Source organism: Acinonyx jubatus, chromosome A3 (genome assembly GCF_027475565.1).
Source record: "Acinonyx jubatus isolate Ajub_Pintada_27869175 chromosome A3, VMU_Ajub_asm_v1.0, whole genome shotgun sequence".
Lineage (NCBI taxonomy): Eukaryota > Metazoa > Chordata > Mammalia > Carnivora > Felidae > Acinonyx > Acinonyx jubatus.
This window is the reverse complement of record NC_069388.1, coordinates 75,209,914-75,231,187: the sequence shown is the minus strand read 5'-3', so window position 1 is coordinate 75,231,187 and position 21,274 is coordinate 75,209,914. Positions and strand designations below refer to the sequence as shown.

General features: G+C 38.6%; 1 long non-coding RNA gene across 2 annotated transcripts in view; it reads right to left on the bottom strand.

Annotated features, from left to right (window-relative positions):
• Positions 1-21,274, bottom strand: part of LOC106976764 (uncharacterized) — a 593,570-nt gene that overhangs the window by 527,503 nt on the left and 44,793 nt on the right. The window lies entirely within an intron of this gene.

Sequence of the window (21,274 nt, the reverse complement as noted above, 5' to 3'; positions counted from 1 at the left end):
CTGTCTTCCCTTCTCAAATGTAAGTTATTATTTGTATTGCCCACTACAATGTAAGGCAGGGATTTTTGTCTACTCTCTTCTGTATTTCTAATATGTAGATAAGTGGAACACTGTAGGCACTCATAAATATTTAGTTTATTAAGTTTAATAAGTGAGGAGCACTGTTTAAAATTTTATTGAGATATTACAAGCATATCTATATTCACATAACATACACATATATACAGAAACACATACATATACAATATATACATATAATATAATCATTATTAATAACAAATGTAAAATGTAAAGAATAATCTGACAACTTTAAAAGGATAAACTTCTATACAAGTTCTATACAAGTGGAATTAAAGTCAAGTTCCTCTTTTAAGACTTGAAGTGACTATATCAAAGATTTCAAATGGCATAAAATTAATCAGTCAACCAGGAGAGTTGAAAATAATATTGTTGGGCTCTCACAAAAGAGAATTGATACTTGTAGAATATAGCTGTTTTGGGGGACTGAGCTTTAAGAAAAGAAATAGCATCTGATCCAGGGAAGGAGTCCTTAATAATACAAGGCTATCTCTAATTAAATAACACAAATGAAACAAGATGTCATGAGCAAAGGATGTCTTCTTAATTCTGAACTTCAGATTCTGCTGTAGAAAGACATTCCTGAGAATAATTAATGTTGCCCTATAGCTACCACTTAGTGACCTTTGGATCATGACCCTAGGAGATGTGGCAAGGCAGGCATCTCTTAGAGAGATTCATAGATGGCATTGTCACACTGGAATAAGACAGAAGTTAATTCCCAGAGAGACCTAACATCTTGACTGCAATGAAAACATATTCCTTAAAAGAGGAGGGAAGTTTATACTGATAGGAATTCATTTTTTCATAGGTTTGAAGTGAGATATTTCCATTACCATCAGATATAAGAAAACATGAGATCTTATGAGGACCTTTTTAAAAACAAGACTTTTTAAAAACAAGACTATATCTATAAATTGAAGAAATATCAATTGAAATATGCTTTCTCAGGCCAAGCCAATTGATTAATTTCTAATTGTTCACCCAGCAGCCACTGGTGACCAGCCCTTCCCTGAACCCTGCGAAGGACACAAAGAAACTTATGATGTGATCCTTTCCTTTAGAAGGCTTGCAATCTATTAGCTGGGAAGATAAAACTAGCATCCAGGAAATAATCTGAGAGCAATTCAGCTTTGCCAGTACAATTACAGGAGAGCAGATATTGTCACCTTAAAGAGATGGGTGGGACAGGAGAGGCAAAGTGCTGGGGGACCCACCAAGAAGAAGGCACTGGAGGGAACAGTGAGCACAGCACACATACAGGGGCGGGGAATAAGGCAGGACAAGTCAATGAAGCAAAATCGTGCAGGACCTAAAAAATCCAGATAGAGGAATTTGGGTCCTACACCAAGGAAAAGGAGAAACATTAAGGTTGGAATTTGATCCTTTGCCTTCCTGCTCCACAGTCACTTCTCTTTATAAGGCACAGATCTCAGATTTCTTCAGTTTGAGATGAGAGCTATTTGGCTTTTCCAAATCCTCTGAAAAGGGACCAGACAGGCCATTTTATTAAGCCTATTGCTACAACCAAAACTTGTTTCTTCAAAGCACAATGAATCCCACTTGTATCCCACTATGACTGGGTTTCTCCCCCAGCACCAAAGCACAAACCCTGTCCATTTTGTCTTACTGTCCTTCTCACTTCAGCTCACAGTTCAGGCATGTCTTTGGTTGAGGTTATGATAATTTCTTACCTAATTCTGAAGGACATTTTTAGTACAATTTCCCAATAAAAATAATTTTTCTCCTAAAAATTATAAATCTAGAAATGGTCATATTCTCATTAGAAGATCTGTTATATTTTCAAGTACCTTAACATCCAAAATCAAGCTTTTGACAAAGATCATATTTTATATTTTTATGATTTTAGCCCATTTACTTATTGTAATTGAACCCAAATAGTAAAGACTCAATGATACTTAGCTTGGAGTAGGGGCCACTTATCTTTCTTCTTCACGTAGGATAGTAGTGCTTACTCATAATTACGTGCTTACCACTGGAAAGCCCTAGGAGTCACTTTGGAAAATGTGGGGACATTTTTGGTAGGTACAGTGATGGAGAGGATCCTTTTGGCATTCAGTGGATGGAGACCAGGATGCTAAGTATCTTGCAATAAGTGAGTCACTCTAACACCTAACAAAAAACTAACCTACATCCCGAGTACTTTTCCATTGTCTTACAACACATTCATATAGTTGAAAGCCCCATTTATAATCATTTGAGCCTAGGGAATAACTCCATTTTACACATCAACACAAAGCATGTCTGCCACAAATTTCACATGAACTGAATATTGTGGGAATCCAACCATCATGTAATCCAGGGAAGATTCCACACTGTTTTGTTTATCACTTTACCGAGAGTTATTCTTCACTTGGTACAGCACTTCACTGATGACAAAGCCACTCCTTTGTCTGAATAGTCAACACATCATGCTGTACCAGCAGCAGTGAGTCATGGCCCTCATATACATTACAGCAAGTTTTGGCTAACTTTGTTCCGTCTCCTGGTATAGTGCTCCCAAGCATTCACATCCTAAGATACATAGTACTTTATCATAAATCCATAATCCTTTCTTTTATCATTATAATTAATGAATTATGTTGATTTTTAAAACAACTTATGTATATACCAAGTTATATTAAATATGAATTTCTACTCAAGATAATAAGGAGAGTTACAAAATATTTATAGTAAAAAGATTAATGGCTCGGCTAAGGTTAAAAAACATCCACGCAGAATATTTTGCCCGTTGTCAAAGGAGTTAATTTATATCTTGTTTTTACATACAAAAAGCTGTATATATTTAAGGTATACAAATTGACAAGTTTAGTACACCCATAAAACCACCACCACAATATGCTGTGAACATAGGCATTGCTTCCAAAAGTTTCTTACTGAACTCTATATTACTAGTTTTTAGTGATAACAACACTTACCAAAAGATCTACCCTCAACATCATTTTAATAAAACTTTCTAAGCAGAGAAAATATAAAGCTGTAATCATGAAATGCTGGCCTTAAAATATACCCACAATCACTATTCATATTCTAATTCATGTTAATTAAAACATGACAATAAGCTGCTCAAATTAAACAGAAATAAAAGCATCTATGAAATTATAAAACAGTTTTCTTTGTCATATTTCTCTTCTGTCACATATTCTAAGGGAGAAAGCAAAGACATTCTCCTGTAGAGTCAATGTTTTATTTCTTGAGCCTTGTTTTATTCACATTTTTTAAAGTAATATCTACACCTAACATGGGGCTCGAACTCACGACCCCAGGATCAAGAGTCACGTGCTCTAACAACCGAGCCAGCCAGGCACCCTGAGCCTTTTTCAATTAGAAATTTACAATATATAAGATGGCTTTTAAAAGACATTAGTAACATAAGCCTTATGCTGTACCATCAGACTAATGACTTCTATCTGAAAAGTTATTCGACAAGACAGAGTACCAAAGTAAATATAAAATTACCTATAGCTACCAAGCCACTGAGACCTTGAAAGGAGCTGAATCTTAAATATTTCCCTATCATATTACTATACGTATGCTATTAATAACAATTAAATAGTAATATATAATTAAAAGTTGCACACTTGCTCTTACTGTGCCAGAAAGAGGCCTTTGTTGTAAAATAAAACATTTTTTTTCTATGCTATCAATTTCAGTTAAAATATAATGATCATTTACATGTAATGCTGGACAATAAGTTATACTATCTGTTATTTAAAGTAATTATTTCTGAGAGTTCAAAGTATTTCTTTCCTTTAAAATCTTGAGAAGTTGGGGGAGCCCGGGTGGTTCAGCTGGTTGAGTCTTGACTTCAGCACAGGTCATGATCTCACAGTCATGAGGTCAAGCCCCTTGTCAGGCTCTGTGCTGGGTGTGGAGACTGCTTGGGATTCTCTCTCTCCCTCTCTGTCTGACCCTCCCCCATGTGCGCTCTCTCTCCCTCTCTCTCAAAATAAACTTTAGAAATAAAAATAAAAAACAAAATAAGATCCTTTGAACTTTCAATTATTTATTACAATTTTATAAATGCAGCCAAGAAGGCGCCCTGGTCCTTAAAAACAAAGCCAAACAAAAACAAAAACAAAAAGGCAGAGCTAGAGACCGTATAGGGGCTGTACGCCCAACTTGGTTGACTTGTTCTCATTACACTCCTGAAATTTGAGAAACACTGTACCTGAAGAATATTAGCATTTTTATTTGAAATTCAAAAAGAAAGAAAGGTTAATGGGAGATGAAAAACTATATGTATATATATATATATGTGTGTGTGTGTGTGTGTATATATATGTGTGTGTATATATATATATATATATATATATATATATATATATATAGACAGAGAGAGAGAGAGAGGGAATGAGAGAGAGAGATGGTGCAAAGTCGGTAGAAAAAGAATGATTTCACCCATCTGGAAAGCTTCTTGTATACGTAACAAACCACTTTTAACCTCAGAAGAAACCACTTTTAACCTCAGAATACTGTCCAACATCTTATGTTAAATCTGTTCATTCAATATATTTTTACTTACATGTAAATTTTTACTTTAAGAAGCAGAAAAAAAACCTGCCCAGTATATTAAAGGAATTAGAAATATGGCAATTAAAAATATTCTATAGATAAAGGCAAGTTAATCTTTGTTGGAAAACATTTGATAATTATCTTCCTAATCAACATGCTTTATAGTTTGCCACGATTCCATAGACTAAAGAGAAGAAAACAAAAAAGAGAACAAAAAAATCTGAAAGTAGGTAAATTAAATTAACTGAATTGAGGAATATGTACATAAATATATTATGCATATGCATTTTATATTCATAACATAATTAAAGAAAATGATTAACTTTAACAAAAAATTTACAATTCTATCTTAAACATACAACAGAAATGTACAAAACTCGAGATTTCATACAGTTATTTGCTAATACTCACTACACAGAACAGATAGCAGACTTGGAGTCTCAAGGTTTAAATCCATAAAGTTTCCTTAAGTTCTCAATGTTACCACTTTCATTTTTATCTAGGCCAAAATTGTTTATAGAAGCAGAAACAAATAGACTGTTGACTAAATTAATGAGCTTTCTCAAATGTTGAATATACAATAATAAAGCAACATAGGTAACTTAAAAATATTGTGCCTGTTTATAATAGCTGCCGTTAATAATAAATTGGAGGGAAAAGCAATGCACAAATGTTTGCCTTTTCTCTGCCTTTAAGCATATTGGGAATCCACATTTTAGAAGGGAAGGAGGGAAGCTCCGTTTCATTCTGCTATTGATCTATCAGACAAGAACTTAATCAATCTTCTTTATAAGCTATTAAAGCTGAGCTCGAGAAATGAACTCACCTGACGCATGCAACATTGATTGCCTCTTTCTAAGAACTGAATATGTCAGTCTTATCTGCAGCTGTGATTCAATTTTTAAGGGACAAGATTTTTCCTTCATTAGCTTCCCCAAAATGCTCCAATTAAGAAAGAGCATTTTGATAGTGGTCCAGAGTCAATGACTAAAACAAAATGAAGACCATAACCCTCAATTTCAATCACAGTCTCCAGAGAAAACAAGAGACCAAAAGCATATGTTCATCAAAGGAAATTCAGCACTAGTCCCAAGATCCTGCTCTAGCGTGAATTCTGAAGAATGTTCTGGCAGTGTAAACTAATGTGGAGACCTTAAGCTCAGATAAATCTTGGAAATTCAAAGGGAAACCCCAGGCAGCTGTAAATCTGTCTTTACTGCATATACGTTTCAGCCAGGGGCTTCTCTATGTTGTATTAGGTTATGTGACATCCCATTCGGCATCTAAGTACCTCATAAATATAGGCAGAGAGGTCACTGTACATTTACAGGGCACCCCCAATGTGCTAGATGCTATACGCCGAGGGTGGGTGGAGGGGGAAGGCCCTACATGTTCAGTTTATTAGGAAAGGTTAATAGCACAAATCCTCAATGACTAAAGAGAGTTCCCTTTGGCTCAGCTTTCTGGTTTCCATTTCTCTTTCTAGATCCCTTAACAGTCAAAAAATTAAATACTGGGAGAAACAGCAATAAAGAGTTGTCTCCACAGTGTTCCAGGGCTCTTGAGGGTATTTGCCCATTGCAGTATGAAGTGTTGCCAACGCCCTGGTATAATATGAAGAACATTTTGTCCGGATTTGTTGTTAGCTTATTTTCCTACGGTAGATAAGAGGGGAGACAATATCTAGTCCCACCTCCCACCCCCTCCACCCCCTACTTTCCCTTTATTTCTCTATATTCTCGGCAAATAGAACAGAACCCTATCATAGGCTGTTGGGTTTCTTCGACAATATCTGATGTTCACAGCTCTCCAGTCACACCCACCCGAATCCCTTCACATCCTTCTTAATGAAGTCACCCACAGGCAAGGATTGTAGCAAAGCACAGAGAGAAGCAAAGGGCCCAGGGCAACATTCCATATCAGAACTGTCTCCCGCACCCTCCTGCCCAACTGTTTTCTGGTAGTTTCTCTAAAGCAGACTAGGAAGGGACTAGATTGAGCCACATAGATGGAGGAGCCAAATAGACACTGGCTTCACCCTCAGAACCTTCATCCAGCCCCAGTGCCCTTAAACCTCGAATCCCAACAAAAGAATTAATCTCTCTGCTATTAAAGGTGCTATAGTGTGTGTGAATTCCCTTAGAAATCCAAGGAGTTAATGGCCTCAATATTTCCAGAATACTTAATGCATTCAGAAAGATGGGATGCAGTATGGGGTCTAATGTTTATTTATTGCAAAAGTCAAGAATAGCTGGAAGTCCATTAAGAGGATGTTCAGCAGATTATATTAATTTGTAATTAATTTTCAGTGGTATTTATGAGAGAACCCTTAATCAGCATAATTCAGACTTTGAAAATTATAATATTAACTAATATTAATTAAATAATAATTTATAAATTTCAATAGTTTTAATTATCTTTTGATTAAATTACCTGTTAGTCAATTCCACACTGCTTTTGATATTAATTAGCTAACTTAAACATGATCTACTGAAACTACTCCCCTGTGGATTAAGGCGTATTGTCTAAACAGGTCAACACTGAGATACTTAAGTGTGACAATTTAGATTGCATGATTAGCAAAATTAATTGTTTCAGGCACTGGCTTTTTCATCCTCGATTTGCCAGCGGGTAAGGTCTTTAAAATATGCCCTGAGTTTCCCTGGGCCCAAATCTGAGGCATCCCACATTCTGTGATTCCCCCTCCCCGCCCCCAACCCCCCTCCTTCTGCGTCCTGTTACAGAACATTCTACTCTTTTGAGACCTAAATTAGTGTCAGCCTATTAATCAGCCAAAATACGTCAGAGGAAAATGAAGTTCTGAACCCAGCTCCCTCTACAGGCAGACTGCTTCGCCCTCTCTCACTGCAGTGTCTGGCAATGGAGCTGGGACCTCAGGGCCACAGCCCAATTTAGGTCTCCTCTGTGTAGTGACAACCACCACAGACCTCATTTTTTTTTTTGAATGTTAATATTTAATTTAAAGCCACCTAACCTCAAGTTCTCAAAGATAAGTGTGTCGTTGACTCCACGGGAGTCTCTTTTGCCTCGGCTTGGAGCTGCGGACCCTTCCCCCCACCCCCAGCCCACTTCAACGTGGAAATTGTACAACCTCCCTGATATAATATGAGGAACATTTTCTCCGGATGTTTTGTTAACTTGTTTTCCGATGGTAGATAAGAGGGGAGACAATATCGGCATCCCACTTCAGAAGTGGAGATCTTTTTTAAATGGGTCTTTTGAAACCAGCTATCAAAGTGCAGTTCGTTTTACTCATTAACATCATCAAGAGAAGCAGAAGGATACACACTAGACAAATAAAGGAAGAGAGGGATTTTATTTTTGCCATGTGAAACATTAAAAAGCATGCTGGTTTCCAGAAGCTATAATTGATCATCTTTTAGAGAACACCATGGGATTATTGAAGCTCTACACCAGCTAACGTGACATAACTTTCGTTGTGGATACTTCTTATTTTGGGGGCAACATCCTCACCCGGAAGGTGTTACAGTTTTACAAACGGAAGTCACAAGCGATCATTTTAGGTTAGTCGTATTATAACACATATGACACTCGAAAGAATTTCATCCCAGAACTCCCTATTTACAATGATTAATGGGGATAACTTATATCTCAGAGCCCTGGACCTTCTCCAGGACGGTATCTGTTAAGGGTGTCTTGCATTGGGGCTAAGAATAGAATAGCACGTGAACATGAAAAGCAATGACAGTACATGAAGCAAAAGAAACATTTGTTAAGTCCCGAAATTTTGCAAATAGAAACAAAGAGAATTTGTAATGTTATTTCTGACTTATGCAACATTTTTCTGCCAATTATACAAACTAAGCCTATAATATATACATATGATACAAGAATGGGTATATTGTACAGATCTGAATTATTTTTATATCTATTATATTTTCTACTTATATTTTCTAATTCAAGATCTTGTGATTTTCTTTTGGCTTTACCTTTCATTGCTTAGATTATTCTTTTCAAGGAAGGAGCTGTTACCTTGCCAGACACAATATAGAAAATTCTTTCTATCTATATGCTTGAAAAAGAAAATAGCTTTTTCCTTCAAAAATTAATTTCAAGTGACTTGTAACTGTTTGAATGGTGTTAAACTCATGTTCATGGTATACTTCTGGGTGGATGATTGATAAAATGTTCAATTGACAAGCAATTTTTGTATAAATGCCAATGACAGATTCTGTTAGTTATTGTGATAAAAGGAATAGGGAGTGGCAGGGATAAGGACAAATGACCATAATGTGAAACATAAGATTTTATATTTATCAAATCCATAGCATCAAAACCATGAGTTATGAAAAAATGAATTCACTATTTGAAAATACTTGAACTCAAACCTTCACTTGTACAGCACAAAGAGAAAGCTAAGTACCAGGTGGGACTCACTGGGAAAATATCACTTAAAATAAAGTTAATTTCAACTGGAAACCACCATATGCATAAAATGTGAAATACAAAATATGTGAAATATAAAATATAAAAAATATATAAAAATAAAATAATCCTAAGGAGAAATGGACAGAAACGAAGAAAACAACAAAGTTTTATTGAGCCACTAAAAAAAAAAAAAAAGGCTTGAATAAATGGAGAGACATATTTCTCTTGAATTGGAAGACCCATCATTGTAAAAAATGCAAAATATTCATCGTTAACGAATTCACAGCTATACATAATTCATGGCCATACATAATTCCAGTTAAAATCCAACTTTTTTGATTTGGTCATTCTAATGATCATCTGTCAAAACTAAGTAAGAAGAATGGGCAAGAATAAATAAGAATTTGGAAAGAGTATTGGGGAAGGAACTGACACTGTCAGTTATCAAAATGCATCACCAAACAACAGTGGTGAAAGCAGTATGATACTGGTTCCAAAACACCAGTCAGATCAAGAGACGGAAGTGGAATCCCCACAAACATAAGCAAATGTATATTAAATGTTGACTGTCACAATGATGGGCATTTCTATCAGTTGGGAAAGAAGCAAGATCCTGGGACCACTGGTAAACTATTTGGAGAAAAAAATGTGGGATACTTATGTCACATTATATTAAGAAGAAAATTCATTCCACAAATAATCTTTCAACACATTTTCCATCAAGTGCTTCTATATTCTAGGCACTAGTTCCACTTCCCAGGTTCGGAATAACCGAGGAAGAAGAGAAAGAAAAAGACGGAGGAGGAGGAGTAGGAGGAGGAGGAGGAGAGGAGAAGAAAGAAGGGAGGAGGGAGAGTCTTTGACTTACGTGAGTTGGTATTCTGGGGCAGACATTTTGTACGAGCCAGACAATGAACCAATGAACCAATGAACCAACAGTATTAGTTTAGATAGCAATCAGTGTTCTGAGGAAAACTAACATAGAGTAACAGGGAAGGTTAGACCTACTTGAGATAGGAGGGTCAGAGAGGGCTTTTCTGAGGAGTCGTTTGGGTGAAGACCTAGACAGAGTGAAGGCATGCGCCATGTGGATTTGGGAGTAGAAACTTTCAACTAGAGGCGACTGCAAGAGCAGAGGCCCTGAGGAAAGAGTTTGCATGTGTGTCTAATAGCTGCAAGGGGGCCGGTGCAACTGGAATACAGAAGAGGGGTGGGAAATGGGGAACCCAGAGCCAGATCATGCAGGGCCCTGTAGGTCATGGTGAGAAGTTGGTACTGTAGTTTGTTCTAAGTGTGATGGAGCAGGAGAGTGCTGTGATCTAATTTAAATTTTGAGAGAAAAGGGGAAAAGGGGCGCCTGGGTGGCTCAGTCAGTTAAGTGCTCCAACTTCAGCTCAGGTCATGATTTCGTGGTTCATGAGATCAAGCCCCCAGTAGGGCTCTGTGCTGACAGCTAGGAGCCTGGAGCCTGCTTCGAATTCTCTCTGCCCCTCCCACACTGGCACTCTGTCTCTCTCTCTCTCTCCCTCTCTCAAAAACAAAAGAAAACATTAATTTTTTTTTTTAATTTTGAGAGAATGACTGTTTTGTGAGAAGTAGATTATCAGAGGCCAGAGTAAAACCAAGAACACCTGTCAGGAACTCTTGCTGCGGTCTAGATGAACGTGATGACTTGGAAACAAAGAAAATAGCTGGATTCAGGACACACTTTGAAGGCAGAGCCAACAGGATTTGCTTATACGCTGTATGTGGGATACAAAACAAATTTTATCTGAATGATGCAAGAAAAAAAAATAACTGAAATAATATCATCACATTCACAATATTTTAGCCAACATGAAATCTTGGGATAAGAAAGGCTTTTTGAGAAATAGAAGAAACAGTTCTTTCACTGGTGAAAGAAGTCATGGATGATTCCATAAACCATGCGTTCAGAATCTGAGAGGTAGCTAGACAATGATGTTACGGTTTTGTGGGAGGCACCATTATCCATTTAACTCATCCCCTCTTCTCATGTCTGTCTCCAATAGTAGAGGCTACTTGATGCATTAGAATGGAATTCACACTAGAAAGGAAAAATTAAATCCATAGTCCCCAAACCTCATTTCAATTTCTTCTCAGCCTCAGGAACCATCAGCTGCTTTGCTGGGGTGGTTGACTAGGTAATACAATTGATGATTTAAATTCCCACTCCTCTTTCCCTGCTCATTTTCTAGAGATGGGGCCTTGTGTTATGAACTGGCCCAACATTAAGCATCCAAATAAAAAATAAAGATGAGCTGTTGGCGCATATTCACATGATAAATTATTATATTTTTGGAGAATGATAAACTTCTAACTATAATGTTAAAGTTTTGTCACATGATTCCTAGAAATTTTTAAAGGAATTATGTTATATAACTCATGGTAACAGTATGTAAGTTTGGTCTTTTAAGTTCACTGACACGATTATTTTTATTTGATGTAAAGTGGATACGTAATGTCATTATATACAGTCTTACTTACCAAATTGCTATTAAAGAGACAAGAAATAAAAATTGATCTTGAAAACTGAGCTAAAAATATTGAATTTGGATTAGTGTCCTTTATTTTCATACATGTGCCTTTGTGCACATCCTCACATATTTCACAATTTCCCACAATACCTAATTATTAGATGTGCGATTTATCTCCTTTTTGGCTTTTATCTAAGGTTTTACATAGCTTGTAATAATATGTCAACAAAATTGGTGATTGTACCTTGACTTGTAAAATAAAACTCATTTTAAGAGCATCATAAATCTAACAGAGCATGTCTGGTGTTCGGATTGGTAGAAAATTGGATGTTAAACACTGGGGACAAACTGATCTTCTAATTCTGGTACTTGAGTGAGTACTAAAAGGAGAAAGAAGACGAGAGAAAAATCGTTACCTGGAGTTGATAGTTTAACTGATCATGATCAATTTGGAGTGCTTCTTGCTTAAGTAAATGACCTTTGGGGTGATTTCATTAGCTCCACATACTGCAAAAGGTTATATCTGAATTCAATGCTATGATTGAGTCTAAGCATATAAAATCTCAAAATAGTTTGAATGGGTGTTAAAAAACAAAACAAAACAAACCCGATTCTTTCTGAGACAAAGAAAGACTGAACTGTAAAGCCCTGCTTGGCACTGTTCTCTAATTGTTGGCTTTACGTGTGAGTAAATATTTGAGACACTGATACCATCATCACTTTGATGGTTGTGGTTAGGAAATGACTTCAAAATTAGCTGCTACTTCTGACTCTTTGGTACATAAGGTGTGCTCCTCCTGGATCTACTTTATTTGATGAAGTCTCTTTACCTTTATAGAGTTGAAACGCCCTATAATCGTCTGGTTTGGATTCTACCTTCTTTTCCCTCATAAAAGTCTACAAGGCATAGACTTATTTTATTAAATTAGGATATGCCTTAAATGCCTGTGGAAAGAATTTGACGTGTCTCTTTGAGAAACACCAGGCAGAAGAACCAAGAAAGGATGTTTGAAAAACAGATTAGGTATACGTATCTTCACATGCAGATACGTAGCTAGCAGAATGGGCAGGAACCAGGTCTTAATCCGCATGTGCTGATCTTCACATGTTGCTGGTAGATGAAATAGGGCCAAATGTTGTCGCTAAATACCCCCATATCAAGAATCATGAAGCTTTAGGAAAAAATGTAAATGTTTATTAAAAGAAATGAAACTATATTTTTACCCAAATGACCTTGAAGCCAATCTAATGATTCATTTTCTTGACATTTCATTGTCTTCAGTCATCATTGCTCTTTGGGATATTTCAAAAAATGCTGAGGTAATCCCTGTCTTTTATATTCGCCTGTTTGATAACAAATCCCTTACTTGAAGGAGCAGAACTACTTTTGAATTCCTTCCTATTCTCTTAATTTCTCCCCCAACGTCTTCCCTTCGTTTACCACAGCCTTTTCACAACAGGGGCCACTTCCCCAAACCTCAGTCTCCACCTCTTCCTGAGTCTCCGGTCAAGGACGGGATCTGTGGCCACGGACAAAGGGGAAGGACAGAAGAAATGATATGACCCCTCGGGGGGTCCCTCTTTCCTCTCATCGTCCACCTCGCTCCGGATTCCACATAAAGGACTTCAAACCAGACTCCACTACCTGCTGGATATGTGACTGAATGTCATCACCTTGCATCTTTGAACCTCAGCTTTTTCACCAAATGAGACTCAAAACTCCTGTCCTACCTACCTTACAGGGCTGCTAAGAAGTCTTCTGAATTAAAAGAACCTAGTGAACCATTTGTTACTTTGAAAAGTTAAAAGATGGCTATTAAACATTTTATTTTAAAAGAAGCAGAAGGATCAAGTGGAAAGGGTGAGATGCAGAGGCCTGGCTTGCAGTCTCCACACTGCTACTTCCTGGTCGTGTGGTCCCAGGCACTTCACCCAACCTCCTTGCACAGGTGCCAAAGGAGTGATAAAGGCATCAGCTCATCTCTCACCTATAGAAGGTGGTAATAGTAATATTTACCGCAATTTCTTCACAAGGATTGAGAATACGATTTCAAAAGTTCTTTGTGAACTACAAACAGAATACAGTCGTCATCAAACTGGCTCTATAGAAACTGTGTTCAATAGGTGCCATCCTAGCTCTTTTTACATGAAATATAGGACACTCTCCCTTAGTCAAGAGCGGTGATTCCTTAGAAACAAACAGTATATATATAACCTTTTCCCTCAAACACTGGTAACCTTTTATGAATTACATTTATAAACTCAGCATTGCACAGTATGAATGTGTGATTGTTAAATTAGTCGGTGGATTGATGGTATAGAGTAAGATGTTTTTTAGGTTTTGCGGCTTGATGGATATTGGATGATTAAAAGAAAAAAAAGAATTAAAACTAAACCTGACAGAAGGGTAGTGGCTACCCCAGGGGAAAATTAGGAGTTGTGACTGGGGCGCTAGGTAGGGAAAGGGCATTTCTAGGGTATTGGGGATGTGCTTTTCTTGGCCAGAATGAGAACCGCATGAATGTTCACTTGGAAATAGTCATTGAAGCTATGCTTTATGTTTTATATGCTTTTACTAATTGTGTGATATAATTTGAAATGAAAACATTTTAAAAATTGAAAAAGAAAAACAGGGGCGCCTGGGTGGCGCAGTCGGTTAAGCGTCCGACTTCAGCCAGGTCACGATCTCGCGGTCCGTGAGTTCGAGCCCCGCGTCGGGCTCTGGGCTGATGGCTCGAAGCCTGGAGCCTGTTTCCGATTCTGTGTCTCCCTCTCTCTCTGCCCCTCCCCCGTTCATGCTCTGTCTCTCTCTGTCCCAAAAATAAATAAACGTTGAAAAAAAAATTTAAAAAAAAGAAAAAGAAAAACATAACTGCCAATTTTGACAACTTTCCAAATTTATAATGCTCCATGGGAAACAGGGGTTCAATATTCTGTTATCCTTTTTCACCCATTTTAATGGCAAAAAAAATTTATTCACACTGAATTCTCCCATATATTGATGAATGTACAAATGAGAAGAAACACGGCCCTACATGTCAGTGTTATCCTGACACACAAGTGGTAATCCGTGTTTGCACATATCATCTTGGACTAACCCATTCCTCAGAGCTGATATTTCTATATGACTAAACATGCAGGATATGGGATAATTAAGTCCTACATATTTTAAAGATGTAGGGAGATAAATAACCATTTTGGCCACGCCCTAGAATTTGGACATGCTACTTTTCCCTTTCTTCCTTTAAAACAGGAGATCCTCTTTCTGCTTCCACTCCTGCCCTAGGAGAGTGACCCAACACAAATGTTAAAATGACGTTTTCTGGTTTATAATAGAGTAAGTATGATTCAGAGTCTAGAGGTAGACTGTCTGAATTCAAATCTCACGCACCCCCCCCCTTATTTTTTAAGTTTGTTTATTTGAGACAGAGAGAGAGAGAGCACGAGCAGGGTTAAGAGCAGAGAGAGAGAGAGACAGAGAGAGAGAGAGAGAGAGAGAGAGAGAGAGAGAGAGAGAGAAAATCCCAAGCAGGCTCTATGCTCTGCACTAAACCTGATGCAGGGCTCCATCTCACAATCGTGAGATCATGGCCAAAATCAAGAGTCACACACTCAACTGACTGAGCCACCCAGGTACCCCTCATATGCCCTTTTTATTAGCTACGTGAATTTGTACAATTGCGCCTCAGTTTCTTCATCTGGTAAATGGGTACAGTAGTAGTACCTATATCATAGGCTTGTTGTGATTTAATACATGCAGAGCGCCTATGACAGTGCCTCACACAAACATAGTAAATGCTTAGTCAGTACGCTAGAAATGAAATCTTCCTTTTAGGTCTAGCTTTGCTTTTCTGAAGCCCAGAAATTCCTTCTTACTTAATCAAGTTTCTCATGCCCTTCTCTGAACCATTTGCCTGCTTAGGAATAGATACTAAGTATTATTCATTTTGTTACATTTTGTCTTGTCCCTTGCTATCTAAAGCAGACCTTACAACAGATTTTCCTTTCATGCTATAAAACCTAAAACATTTTTTGGTGGCTGGCTCATTAAAATATCCTTTATTTTCTGACTTTGAAAGAACAGAGGCTTCTCCATCATCACCATCCCATTTCTGCCGCCCCTCCTGCCCTAGCAGGACGATCCCACGTTAAGTTCTAACATTCTCTCTCACCCACTAGCCTCATGCCACAGACGCCTGTGCTTTTTAAACCATATAGAAAACATTAGCTGGGTCAATGTATTTGTTTTTTGGTAGAAATGGAGAAAAGGGGGGAAGATGAGGTGACAAAGTATCCTGGAATACCTAAGAATGTAATCATGGCTACAGTATTCACTCAGAGGATACAGATCGTGCCATCGCTAGGAGGAATCCAAGCAATTATACGAGCCCTCTGTTTCAGATAAGGACACTGAGTTTCAGACAGGCCACCGCCTTACCCAAGGCAGTCAGGAATAAATACAGAATAGAGCCAGGTTTCCCGCCTCTAGGCCAGCATTCTTTCCCTCTTCTATCTCGTGACATCTCTCAGACAAAGTGTCTAGGCTATGATATCTCAGAGGAAAAGTAATTAATGAATAACTAGGCACACGGCTCAACAACAAAGGTAAATGGCTTTTATACATCAAGGCAAAATCGGGCAGAAATACCACTGCCTGCCATCTTCAGCTGTTCAGATAATTAATATTTTTAGAGTGCTTAAAACATAATCACATGCATTTAATAATTCCAACAACCCTATGAGAAAACTTACTTTCTCTTGCCCAAAGTCACAGAGCAAGTAAGTAGTTAACTCCCAGGCTCAGGCTCAAACCTTCTTTAAACACTGACTTACATTCTTAAGCAAACCACTCAACAATTAACTGGGGCACTACGAAGCAAGCGTGTGGTACGGGAAAAGACAGAATAAAAGAGTGCAAACCAGGTAAACAGTTCCACAAAGTTAAGGTAAGCGCAGTAGTAGAGGCATGCATGGGACGCAATGAAAGCTGAGGGAAGAGGGCGAAGGAACTTTCCGGGAATAGGCACCAGAAGCTAGGTTTTAAAGAAAGAGGAAATAGTGGCCAGACCAGGCTGTAGGAGATGACAGCAGAGGGACTAAAGAATGTGCGGTAACAACGATAACAGTTACTTTATATACAGCTCTTGCTATTCTCTGTATTTCACTGATTAGCATAGTAGATGCTATTATATTTCCCTTTATAGTTGAGAAACGGGAGGACCAGAGAGGTGAAATCATTTGCCTCTGTTACACAATGTTACACACGAGCCCAATGTTACACAACGTTACACAGAGCCTAAATTTCAACTTGGGCTCCGAATGCTTAATAACTTCTCCGCATCCCACCACTCACACCATGTGAGAACACAAGAACAGTGCTTGTTCAAGGACAGGCAAGTTATCTAAACCACAGAAGCACAGGCTATGCAAGAAGAAGTGTAATACATAAAGGCTAGCAGAATGGGCAGGAACCAGGTCTTAATCCGCATGTCTGCAAGCGTGCTATGGTGCTTGGTGCTTGGTGCTTGACTCTGCCTGGACAATGATGGGATGCCTGCCACCAAAGACTATTTACCAGGGAGGAGGCATAGTCAGATCTAGGGTTAGAAGCATCTTTCCTGATAAACCCAAAGGTGGAAATAGAGACAAGGAGACCACATAGGGATCTCTTATGATAACATAGGCAAGAAATAGCAACAAATGAAACTAAGATAGTGGTACTGAATATGGATTCAACAGATACTTAGGAGGTAATGTATACAAGACTTGGTGTTTGAAGGAAGAATCTCAATCTACACTCAAGTTTTTGTGGGTTTTTTTTTTTGGTTTGTTTCTGGTTTTTGTTTGTGAAACGTGAATGGTAGTGTCTATTATCCACTTAGATATCAAATAGAGAAGGGGGTGTGGGTTTGGGGAATTGTGTGGAAATTAGTTCAGCTTTGGACATGATGATTTTGCAGTCTTTTTGGTGAGAGAAACCAGAGAGTTATCTGACAGTCAGTTGAGCACATAGATTTGGTGCTCCAAAGAGACGTGGGGTTCAAGTTGGTGTGTGGTGGGGAGGGTCTTGGCTACAAATGAGAGTAGCTGGGCAGCCGTCGTAGAGTCAGAGGAAGTACAGACTGAAGAGGGAGCCCCGAGAAATGGCCACTTAAGGAGCTGGTAGAAGGAGAGCACCCAAGAGGCTGCTTGAGAGGAAGGAGGAAATCCAGTAAGTCCCAGTGTCACTGGAATCTAAGAGAGAAGGAGCTTCAAGGAGAGAGAACTGGTCCATAGTAACAGGCGCTATAAAAAGGAAAAATAAGACAAAAGCAACCTAAAGGTAGCTGCTGACTTCTCACTCATCCTCGCATTTCTTCAAACCACTTGAGAGCCTAAACACCACCCAGTAAAAAAGCAAGGGGCTCCCTTGATTGTTCAATTGGCTTATATGTGGACTGCTCCTTGACGTGCAAGAGAAATTAAGGAGGAATAGGAACAAAATGCAATTTATTTGGCCATGTTATGGACAGTTAGAAAACAACATGGACTAACAAGTTGAATATATAATAGAGCTATGGATAATTGTGCTATGGAGAAAAGGAAACAAGTAACCATAAGTTCTGAAAGAGAAACGTTGTGCAACAGGTATTAAAGAAGTGTATTGTCAGGTACAAGTTTAAGAAGTGGTCAGCAGCGTCACAGGCAGGGCTGTGCTAACAAATAAATCCACCAATGTATCTTTATGATGCATCTTCTAGGCTTCACATTGCCATGGGCACAGTGGGTGCTGCCCCAAAGCATCACGTAGGGTCTTGGATAAGGAGACAGGCAACACTAACACACAGGCAAAAGCAGGGGTCAGCAAACACATGGATAATAATAAGGGCTTCTGTGTCAGACAGACCGGAGATGAAGTTCCCATTTCCACCCTTATTAACTGGTAGGCAAGCTAGGTAAATAGTATAAGCGTCAGTTTTCTAATTAATTATATATAATATTCTATTGTTCCCTGGAAGTATCATAAGGAAATAAATAATATCTAACATTTATTGTGTATTTATTATCCGTAATATAAAATGCACTGTTCTGTCTGATTTAGTCATCATATCTATTCTAATCACTTTGTTATTGCCATTATCCCCCTTTTCCAGATGAAGAAACTGAGGCACAGAAGGGTTCCAAAACTTGTTCAGGAACACACAGATGGTAGGTGGCAGATTTTTAACCTGGAAAGTCCTAGCCTGGAGAATAGGCTTCTATAGACCATACTCTTCTGCCTCTCAATAAGCATCATGGTGGTCCCAGTGAACACAAGTGTCGGAGGCAGAGGGACGGGCAGAGAGCATTCCTAACAAGGCTGCTGTCCACCAAGCCCTTCCCAACCCCAGCATATTAAAATTCCTATGGATATAAAACACATATCACACACACACACACACACACACACACACACACACACACAAACACTTCTATTTTTATATGTGTGTGTATAATAGAGCAGGATTTTAAGAGCAAATACACTGAAGCAACTATGATGATGCTTCCCCCTGCTTAAGTGAAAGCCACTTTGGTGGGAGCGAAGTTTAAACTCTCAGCCTTTTCCCCTGCTCAAAAGCAGACCAGCTGTCAATCAGCAGGGAGACACCTTACCCAGGAGTGGAAAGGCAGTCACCTAACTGCTCCCTACCAATTTAGTTAGGGATTCGTTCTAACTCTTATTTGAAGTGCCTAGAAATTAATGTAATATTTCCTGTACTCATTTGCATTGCCTGCGGGCTGGAAGCGCCCCCTGTGAGGGCCACTGAGTTAGGCAGGGAGCTGTATCCAGGGCAACTCAGCACCAAGTTAAAGCAGGAGGAGCCCTTGTAGAATGGAGCTGACACTGGGATTAGGATCTGTTCTATGAGACCGTGCCAGGCTGATAAATTGAAGTGGCAATTTGGGATTTAACCAGATAGAGAAGTAAATGTATTAGAATGAGGAAAACCCAAGGAGGGCGAAGACTGGGGGAGCCATACAAGTTGGCGAGTGAGGTTTTGTTTTGTTTTGATTTTTAAATTCAAGTCTCTCCTTTTGGCTTTGCATTTGAATCCTGAATTTGAGCATCTCTTCTGCTACTGCAAATATATTAGCGACGTGGATTGTCTTTGTTAGTCTAAATTGCTGTGTGTTTGCAAATACATTTCAAGAGAATGCCACTCAAGAGAAAGCCCCTCTTGGACCCAAATCACAGTGTCTAGAAGTAACTCTTGACCTTGATGCATCTGTGCCCTGCCTGTAATGAAACTAGGTGCAGGAGCGGTTGAAATCTTCCCAAACTATTCATCTCTTATTGATTCACTTGTTCTATTGTGAGCAGAGAGACACATACATGCTAGTTTAAAATTAGGAGTTCCCAAGACTGTGATGAATGAAAGAGACAGGGGGATTCAGAAGTGCAGAATTTTCTCAGCCAGGAATTGCTGGGTTATTATCCTGGCACATCCGAAACAGATTTATTAATTCATTTCTTTAGTCTACAGATCCCCTCAAACATTTCTATGATCACTATTTTTTAAGCTTAACTACTGAGCAATTCTTCTAAGTGCTATGTAAGTTTTAAGGAAATAAAAATAATTTTTGAGAATTCAAATTAATTGGGGGATATTATGAAGTGTTGGTGGGGGTTGGGGAGAGGAGAGGAAGGCAAAAGAGATTGAATTCCTTTCACTACGTAAGAATCCAGTAACTCACAAATGATGTTGCTACATACACACCAGGGAAAAACTAACCCATTCCCATAAAAAGTTTATGAAAGAAGCATGGGCCCCCTTAAACACATAGATTGCCCTCTCTTTGCACTGAAAATATTTCTCTCATTTCTCATACTTTCACAACTTAGGTAAAATAAACACAGTGGCCACCACGCTCATGGGAAATCTGTCACCTCAACTTTCAGAGCCAGCGTTTATTTTTAAGCTGCTTTTTCCACCTAAAAGTTAGTAACATTTGGAAAAAGCCAGCTGACTCTTCAGTTCCTAAATCCTACGGAAGGCCCACATGACAGAGGGAAAGAGTCAGGGGTAGGGTGGAGCATGTGGTGATGGGTTTTCATTCTCATTGCAGTGACAGCGGTGAGAGGGTCTCCGTATTTTATACCTTTTTCACCTCTAGGTCATTCCTCTGCCTGTAGATTAACCTGTCTTCTTTGGTCTTGCGTATGGATAGCTATATATCCACACATGCACTTCAACTCCTGCTCCTTTGTTCATACTTTGTCCATCTATTCAGAATACCTTCCCAGAGTCAGACACCAGGAAGCATTTGTATGGGCCCCTGCAAGGCTCTGTACCCGATTTTGAATTTACAATTTTCACTGTTTATCTTAAAAGGGGACTCAACAGTGTACACACTTCAGGTTTCATAAAGCCTGGGTCCTTCTCTGGCCTGTCTTATCCTCCCTCTACTTATTCAAGTCCTGTTCATCTCCTGAAACACTGCTCAGCTCCTGCTTTCCTCACCTCACTGACTCGTACCCTGAAAGCCTTGTTACAAAATAGAGAAACCAGTCTGGACTATAAAAATATCAGACTGTCCGTTCATTAACCTTAGTCTCTGAATAATATAAGACATATGTAAATAATGAGAACCATTTCCATTTGTATTTTTTTAAAAAAATGCTACATAAATGCTGGGCAAACTTGATGTTTACTTCAAAGTCCAGTATCACTGGTCTGTGTTTCATTGAGGTAAATGTTTTTCAATGGAGGTCATTCGCTTACATACAAATACAT